At 44.3% G+C, this 9,531-nt stretch overlaps 1 long non-coding RNA gene across 3 annotated transcripts in view; it reads right to left on the bottom strand.

Moving 5' to 3' along the window:
• Positions 1–9,531, bottom strand: part of LOC109311657 — a 26,718-nt gene that overhangs the window by 7,696 nt on the left and 9,491 nt on the right. The window contains exon 4 of one of the 3 annotated variants that reach the window (XR_002101566.1): positions 6,966–7,385. The exons of the other annotated variants lie outside the window; for them this stretch is intronic. This is a non-coding gene — a long non-coding RNA (uncharacterized LOC109311657). Of the gene's footprint in view, positions 1–6,965; positions 7,386–9,531 lie in introns of those variants that run through there. 3 annotated transcript variants of the gene reach the window in all.

Genomic DNA, 9,531 nt, shown 5'->3' on the forward strand with positions numbered 1-9,531 from the left:
GCAAAGTAGGGGACTGGGCAGGGCAGGGTTGCACATAACACACTAATTCACATATGTGTAAGCTTTTGTAAGCAACAGCTTACTTTGTCAGTGATGCTCAACCAGGTTGCCAGAGCACTGTGGGTTGCCTTGAGATTCTTTTAAGGGTGCTGCAGGATGCCATGCAATATTAGCACCAGTAGGTGTGTGAGCATGCTGGTTCATATCATAAACCCAGAGATTTCCAATAGGAATGCATAGTGTTAAAAGCATTCTAGCCTGTTGTGGACTTTCTGAGTTCTTTGCTATAGAAGAATAGCTCTATTATTTTTGTGTAGTCAAAAATGAGCGAAAACTAAGAACTGGCATTTTCCAAAAAGGTTGAGAACCACTGAGTGAGTCTATAACAGCTTGTGGGCTAACTGCAGCCCCAGGAGCCTTGGAATCCAGTCTGCAAGCTCCTCAAGGGTCAGGAAATTGGGCACTGGTGGAGCAGTAGCAGTTAATACTACTGCCTCCCCTCCCCATAGCCAAAATCCCAAGTCCTGCACAGTGGTTCAGGGCTGGCCCAAGCCACTTTTCCCCTCCTGGCAGATCCAGGCCAGGCCCCCTTCCCTCTGCCTGGCCAGGTTTGGACTAGGCAAAACCCTATTTCCTCCTGTCTAGCTAGGTTGGGGGCAGGCCCCACCCCCTTTCTCCCATGTGAATGAGCCACACCCCCTACACTGAGTAGGGCTGAGTCAGGATCAGGCGGCCCCCCTGCCTCTGCATGGCTGGATAGGGCCCCACAATGCCTGTCCTGGACCTCAGATCAGGACACAGATGTTGAGCACCGGTCTATAAAGTGCAACTCTGCCTTCTGCTTGACTTCAGACTATCACAGTTAACTTCCTCTCATAAAACAACACCGAATGTTAAGTACTTTTATCTCATTTTACATCTTTCCCTTCCTCATTACAACTCAATTGTTCTTACTATGGACAATAGAAACCACTGATTAGAGCAACTGGCTGTTAATTTCTTCTTTTTGAGCAAATCTGTCACTCCTTTTCTCAGCCCAAAGATCTTTTGAAAAGATTTTCCCCTATACAGGCATTTTTTCTAATGAATTTTTAAGCTCATACAAGTGCTTGCAAAAAAGAAAAGGCAACTGAAGTACAGGCAGTCCTTGGACTTATGACACAATTGGTTCCTGAAAACCGTGTCTTAAATCAAAACGCTGTAACAGAACCAATTTTCTCATAAGAAACAATGTTATAAATGGGGGATTGGTTCCTGAACCGAGGCCTGATACCCTATTTTTACTAAAAATACCCCAGAATTTTGTACTTGATCAATTATAGATGATCAGTTATACATTAAAGTATTTATATTGTAAATAGCAATAATATTGATTTGGAAGGACTTCTTTGAGGTGACTTTGCTGGACTTTTTGAAGGGTTCTTGGCTGGAGTCTTCTCAGGAGTCTTGGCTGCAGGTTTTCCTAGAGTCTTGTCTGCTTCTTAAAAAAAGTTTCCAAGGAAGTTTGGACAGATGTTCTCCAGGGAGATGAGCGATGTAGCGAACTTGTTTGCTGGCATGGTGTCACATTGGATCAAGTGTTGTAAAGTCGAAACTGATGTCATAAAGTTGAAACAGGTGTCAATTTGTAAACGTGTGTGCGAAACGTAACACAAAACGGTGTAAAGTCGAGGGCTGCCTGAACTATCTGATGATACAGTTCAATCACAGTGGGCGCGTTTACATCTGAAAAATAATGCAGGATCAGTCTGTTGTAAACTGACCCAGGCACATACCTACAATTGGCAGAGACTTGGGAGCAGATTTGCTGCTCATGGCAGCAATCTGCTCCCACCCCTGCTGGTCCTGCACCAGCCCCCTGCAGCAGCCAGGGGGAGCTCTAGGCTTCCCTGGGTATTAGCTCAGGGGCTGGAAGGGAGCATCATGTCAAAAAAGCTGTCTTCTGGCAGGGCCTGGGACATTGCTTCCTGCCCCAGAAGCTGCTTGCTTCTGGGGCAGACCTCGCCACTGGAGCCCAGCTGGGGATAATGTCCCATTGCTCTGGCAGCAGGGAGCTCCCAGCCCTGCTTCACAATCACAATAACAGGGCCAGGGCTAGGAGGTCCTTATCTCCCAACCCAAGCTCCATGGTCATGGGGCTGGGAGAACCTTATCTCCTAGTGCCAGCTCCATGGTCATAGGGCCAGCACTGGAAGATTCTTGTCATGGGAAGAATCTCCCAGCCCAGGCCCCACAAGCTTGGGCTGGGAGATAAGGATCTCCGAGGCCTGGCTTTGCAATTGCAGAGTGGGCTGCTGGGAGTTCCCTGCTGCTGGGGCAGGAGGCCATTGTCCCCACCTAGGCTCCAGTGGTGGAGCCCACTCCAGCAACAGGCAGCTGTCAGGGGCAGGAAGCAATCTCCTGCTCCTTGCTGCCCAGCTGACTGGAGCAAATGTGCTCCTGGTCAGGTGTCTACACTTGCGCTACTGTGCAGTAAGTAATCACGAGTAGATTTGCTACTTGTATTTACCAGTAGCAAATTTACTTGGGATTAGAGCAGATTACTGTGTAGTAAGTGTCTGCACATGTAGATGGTGACACTTACTGTGTGATAATTAGTTCTAATCTCAAGTAAAGCGTCTCATGTAGACATGCCCAGTGTAATCTTCCCTTTGGTGCTCTAACAACAGGACTCTTCCTATTAGTTACACAGAACAAGAAACCAAATTAATTTTACAGACACTTTCAGTCCTTGGCCTCTCTGATTCAACTTCCAGTAAGATTGTAGTGCTGGCAGATATGATGGGGGGGAGGGGTTTGTTAACTGAGGTGGGGAGGGGATTCATGTTGTCATCTTTTAGGACTTGGTCTAAAACCATCAACATCTCACAACCACAGCATTAGTCACTAGGTTCTTGGGCTGTATTCAAACAGTGATTCAGGAGTAAAAGGCTTTGTAATCCATTCCTGGAAGCATCCAAGAAGCTTATGATGCATGTCCATATTTTCAGAAGGACATGAGCATCACACAAGTGATGTATTTTTAATGTGTACAATAATGAGACAGCTGTTGTCTGTTTTAGTGACAATGGAATGTGGATACCAATAGAATCCTCTTAAAGTTTAACAAGAATAAAAACAGATTGCTGTTTATTGACTCTCCTGCTCCAAGGCAGCTATCTTAACCTTTTTTTCAGTTTCCCTGGTTGGCACTATGTACTGTTTTTTATCCTACCTAAAACCTGAGCATATTACATAATGCATCCTTTAAAAGCATAGTCAGGAGAGTGAGGGAAATCCAGACTTGTTCGGGCATACTCCATGCTTACTTACAGAAATAGTAACTCACTTTAACCTGTCCTTCACAGATGTTGATTCAGCCTGATTAGTCCCTTCATTGCCACCTACCTTTAAAGCATGCTAGTCCCTTCATCACCGCCTGCCTTTGAAGATTTCCCTTCCAAGCTACTGACTGGTTCAGATCTCAATTATATGATAAGCATGCATCTTTCAGTGGTGTTGATGTTACAGCTTGTGCTGTCAGTACCAATGAACCTTCACATCATCAGTTTATTCTGGTCACATTGACTCTCCTACCTGAGCTAAAAGGATAGACCACGGTTATCAAAGGCAGCCATGCTAATGAACCTTAACTTTTAATTGGCACCTGTCCAAAAAGGGAAACCTGTCCCTAATTTTAGCACTATTTTTTAGTCCCAACATTGAAAGCCATTTAAGGGCAAGGATCATGTATGTTTGTACAACAGCAAACACAATGGGACTCTACATTCAACTGTTAACATAAGCACTGAATCACAAAATCAGTAAGACAAATAAGCAATGAAATACTGTGTGGTAATATAATACCATTAACTTATAAAATATTAATAGAAGCTTATAGAAACAATTATGTGTAAATGAAATTGGCTCATTAGAATATGGCCCATCACTGGAAATGACAGGTGCTTTTCACAGCCACCCCATACTTTCTGCAGTGGGCATGAGTCAAATAAACTTTAAAGACACTTGGGTTAGATCCCTGGGTGTCAGCCTTTTCCATACAGTACACTGTTCACATGCTATCATAGAAACAAAATGAGAAATTTCCTTACACAAAACTATGTATCCATAATTAAAAGGAAAGTCCATTTGCTCTTTCCTGTCAAACCTGGTCACAATTCCTACATATGAAAAGGTGAGAACAACTGCACTTTCTATTAAATCCAAGTCACAGTCCTTATATTTAGAAAGGATATATTCTCTGTGTATACCTAATGCATAGCTGTTGACAAAGTATAGCTTATGTTAGGTAACAAGAAACACAGTTAAGCATCAAGGTAATACAGAGAAGGGTACAGTGTACATCAACAGATCATATTTTAGGCTGTCAGCATGGAGGATTGAATGGCTCAGGTACTACTGGTATAAGCAAAATATTTCAGTTGTAGAGTGGTAGTTCAGATCAGGGCATAGGTCCAAGGTAGGCCTAGATGGAGCAGACCCCAATCAAATCAAAGGCTCTTTAGAACTGTTTCCAGTATGAAAGAATTGCTGTGATCTCTTATCATTGCCCTTCCATTGTAAGGCATGCTCCACCCAGATTTCCTTTCCAAGCTACTTATTGATTCAGATCTCAACTATATGATATGAGCAGTGACTGAAAAGTATAACCTTATGATAGTCATGCACTAGTATCTATGAAACAGCTTTGGTGAGCTAAGTCTAGGTCAGCGGTGCTCAACCTTTTGGCCCCATGGGCCTGATGAGTGAAGAGGGGCTGGCATGCAGGGTTGGGTTTCACATGCCCATATTGGGCCCTGAGCATCAGGATCAGGCTCTGTGCTGCCCTGCCATGGCTTCATGTGCCGAGATCAGGCCCCATGCCATCCCAGCTTGGCCCTGAGTACCCAGAACAGCCCTGCACTGCCTTGGCCCCATGCACCCAGAATGGGCCCCACTCTGTCTTAGCCAGGCCTGACACGTCCAGGCTGGGTCCTGTGCTACCTTGGCCTGGCCCTGAGTGCCCTTATGAGGCCCCACACTGCCCCAGCCCTATGTGCCTTATAACACGGATATATCTGTCCAGCCAACCAGGCTCCCTAGAAGTCTGGCAATTTGGAAGCAGCAATTAACACCCAATTTCTGGACCCAGAAGGAACCCAGAAGGCTGGATGACACAGCTCCTTAGGTTGGATCTGGCCTGTGAGCCAAGAGTTGAGCACCCCAATCTAGGTCTCAGTAAGCCATCATTAATTGACAGCTTTCTTACCAGAGAGGATGTAAATGAGATGAATTACCCCATCCTATTCAATGCTGAGTTCCACTTCTGGTGCAGGGTTATAGAAGTAAGAGTTTATGTGGATCATAATGACATGCTTTTCTGCCCTGCAAAACATAAAAACCCTTGAACCTTTAAATATGATCAAAAATGGGATATCTATTCAAACTTGAAACCAGAGTCATTCTTGGCATAAAATGGCAGAACCCTTCCAGTTAAACCGTCCTACTAGCACAGTTGAATTTGGCCCCTCATCTTTTTCAATCTCTTTGTATAGTATTGATTCAAACAAACAAGGGTATGTTTGAGCACCTGCTTTGATCTGTTTCTCTTGTGTTTGCTATTACTATTTTTGGACTGATTCTTGGTCAAGGTCCCTCTGTACTCAGAAAAGACAGTTGCTTCATCTTTTTCACATAAATTACTTCAAGGCATCCTCCATGAGCCAGTTATTTTGACACCTACTCCAGTTCGCTAAAATCCTGGCAGGCCCTGTTTTGGTTTTTCAGAATGCCTTTGGATCAATGTAGTGGTACCAGCACCAAAACCTTGTGGTGAACAGGCCAAACACACAACTTTCTCCCCCTTTCCAGATTTCAATATGGATTTAATAACCTCCAATCATGATAGTATTCACAGGGGTCACTGTAACAACTGTGATTAGAAGTAGGCTCTTCTTGGTTGACCACAGACAATGGCATCCCAAAAGCTAGTCCAGTATGAAACATTGCCCTCTTTGATCTTATGGGTCATGTCTGACAGAGTACTTTGAATCAGGTCTTCTACTTCACTAAGCTGCATCTTACTCCCATTTCCTATCACCTCATTGGTGTTCTAACTCTGCTTTCTATCCCTACCAACCTATTGTTACAAGTAAAAATAACAGAGGACTGCTACTTAGTGGTTGCAGTTTCTGGCTGCATTAATCGCATGTTCTCAGGCTCACTGGATTGTACTGAGCCTCCTGTTATCACTATTGCTGAACAAGACCCTGAGAGATTTTTCTTAGTTTTCTCAGGCTGATTGTTGGGCAGAATTCACATGTGCTCAAAACCTTGTTGATTAATTTAAATTCAGATTTCAGATAGATCATATCAGATTATTGAAACATAGGGGTTTTTTAGGTCTTTTAATATTCACATTATACCCAGTGAACAAGAGTTGCCACCAGCTTGTTCAGAATACTGGGATTCAAGATGGTTCAGCTAAGGGCATGGTCGATCATACCACCACAGTGAAGCTGGAAGGTGATAGCCACCCTCCATACAAGCTAAATAAGGGAACATTTAATGTCCCTGTGTTAAGTGACAAACAAAACAGCAGAAAACCACTTTTCCTGGAAAAGTTCTTTCTGCAGTCAATGCAGGTCTGTGCCCTGTGGTATATTTCCTAGAGCTTTGCCCAGTCTTGTTTTATGTCTCTTTGGGAAAGGGTTCCCTGTGGGAGCCTACTCCCTATGTAGTCTAGCAGTTGTTACTAAAGATTCACACTGGTTGATTTTTGAACAAGTTGCAGGAGTAGTAGTTTGGAGACCTGACGGCAGGCAGCTCAGTCCTGGATCTGACAAGAAATAGATTATCATTACCCTGTACGAAGCACTCTCTTATTTAGCTGCATGCAAGTGTTCAGAGACTCTTAGGACCTATAGGGTCAGGCCTGATTAACACCAGCATAATCAGAATCAGGCCCTTCATTTTCTCTGGAGAGACTTTTATCATGAACATTAACTAGATGATTTCTTAGAACTATACTTTCAAAATTTAATCAGTAACTTTAAAAAATAAAAATCTGATTATGCCAGCACATTGCTGTAATCAGATCTTTTGAACAGCGTCGAGTACAGTGTTAATTACCTAGGCTTGACTTTTTGTTTGTTTTGGTTTGCTCCAGAAACCAACAAACCACCAATCCAATAATGATACGCAACAAATAACAAGATTGATTATTTTCATATAGTGCCATGTGCGATAGTACCTTACTACCTTGGCTTGTCATTGTGCCTGGTTACTTAAACTTCCTTCCCCAGATTGGTGTACAGTGAAATTGAGAATGAGTCTTTTCTTTTCACAATGCAGTTACAGGAAACATGCACTGAATTACTCTGCAAGTAATATATTAAGTCTTCAAGCTGAAATAGGAAAACAAAATATGCTGTATGGCAGTCGATTGGACAGTTCTGTCACTCCCAGCTAAGCTTTCCAGATGCAGAGCCAGGAACAGAGAGAGAATGGGGTCAGGGGTCACACATGACATGTGACTCCTGTAAACTCCACCAAAGTAAATCTACTGAGTCTACAGCTAGAAAGTAGGGGAAAGGTCAAAGCAAAGAGCCCAGCAGTCATGTCTCAGCAGCCGCCAAATAGAAATGAGCCCAGGAGCAACAACGGCGGTCTCCGTACAAAGGGGGGGTGGTGTGGGATGATTTGGAAGTGAAGTCACTGGCTTGGGATTGTCAGCTCTGCAAGTACGTGCTCTACGTTCAGGGTGGTGCTGTCCTGAGAACAGGGTCAAACAAAAAGTCATGTTGCCCAGCCCAGCATCTGGGATACCTAAATATAACAAAAGACATGCTCTGCCTCCACAGGGCTGTGAGTAATTCATTGCCAGCAGCACTAATACTTGAGCAATAAGAGCAGAACAGGAGCGTCATTTTTCTACCAACAATACTTAAAAGGGGCTTTCTGTTTCCAAGGTCCTGTTTGCTGGGCCAGCTCCAGGTACTATCAGATTGCAGGAGTGTTATTTCTGATGCGGTGCAAGCACTATCTGGGTAGTCTCACATAACCCAGTGGAACGTGCCAAAGCAATGATTTCTAGCCGTGGAGCTTCAGGCTTTTGTGACTGCAAAAAGTAAGATCCTTCTTTCCTCCACTGTGGAGGAACTTGGTCCTGGGCACTGGTGCACCGTTGTGCCATGCCTCTCATGCTGTGCCCCTCACCCTGTGCACATTCCATGGTATGAGATGATAAAAGAGAATCTGGAGTTTGGGCTCACTGATCAGTGTGTATAATCATGCATTTGCAACCTACCTGTCTGGGAAGAGACATAGTTCTCTTGTAGTGCAATAAATACCAGGTGGTCCCAAGACTCAGGGCTTTTGCTGGTTTCCAGTCATGACTTTTTTTTCTTTCTTCAGAAATGCTATTGGCTTATGGGGAATTTTTTTTCCCCCCTGCTTCTTAAGTACTGGACCTTGGCCACAGCTATGCCTAGGGGTTGGACTGGGATGTCCTAATGCTCCTGCTTGTACTTGGAAAACTCAGAAATGCCTGGACAGAAAGCCTTGTTTTTCTAAGGGTCATACCAATTTCCAAATGTAGCATTGGGAAGGAATTTTTCCCTCAGATCAGACTGCCATGGGACTGTTCCTAGGATCTTCTGAACATATATTATCCAAGTACTTCTGTATCATTGCAGGGGTAGGGCTTTTACCTTGGCACACTGTAGGATGTTTTTAGTGTTTCAGATAGTGTGTCCAGTAGCTGAATGTGAGGTTTAAAGTGGGGAACTAGGGGTTGCTTGGGTAAATGATTGCCTGTGAACATTGTGGACTGGACCCAGGAGGCTCCTTTTACTCCTACTTTCCTGTTTCCAGTCATGGATAGAGTACAAACCACTCCTCAGCTGCAATTTTGAGCACATTAATAAACACTGATTGGTATATCTGAAAGCTCAGTGCAATGATTCTCAATTAGGGTGCCAGGGCACACTGGGGTGTCACCAAATCTTTTGACCAGTGCTTCCAGGTGTGAGAAGATAAGCAGATAAGAGCAGGCCCAGGCTGGTCCCTGCCTGGCCATTTCCCTGCCCCCTCTGTTTGATCCCCCTGTAAGGTGGCAAGAACTGCAATAGATAAAATTGTTTTTCAAATTGGGATCCACTCCATTCACAGAAATTATGGAAGGGGTGCCTTGAATCCAGTGATGGGTGCCTTGAGTCTAGCGAGGTTAAGAAGAGCTGACTTAGTGAAATTATTATACATGGCACTGGATCCACAGCTGCTTTCAATGGAGCTATGCTGATGTATGCCAGGCACAAATCATCCCCGTGACTCCAGTAGAACTATGCTGTTGTAAGTGTGGCAGGCTTGCCAGTGGTAGCTCAGCTTGATGATTTCAGCCAGATGGCTCTAGCCAGTTGCTGAGAAAATTCCTCTTTCTTTTCAATCGGAAGTGGGGTAGGAGAGAGGCTTGCCCCACCCTGACCCAGGGGCAAGGTGAAAAGGAGGAGGAGGATCCACGCAGTGAACCAAAGACTGCGGAGCTGGTGTCAT

This window comes from Crocodylus porosus, unplaced genomic scaffold (assembly GCF_001723895.1).
Source record: "Crocodylus porosus isolate Cpor-Errol unplaced genomic scaffold, CroPor_comp1, whole genome shotgun sequence".
Lineage (NCBI taxonomy): Eukaryota > Metazoa > Chordata > Crocodylia > Crocodylidae > Crocodylus > Crocodylus porosus.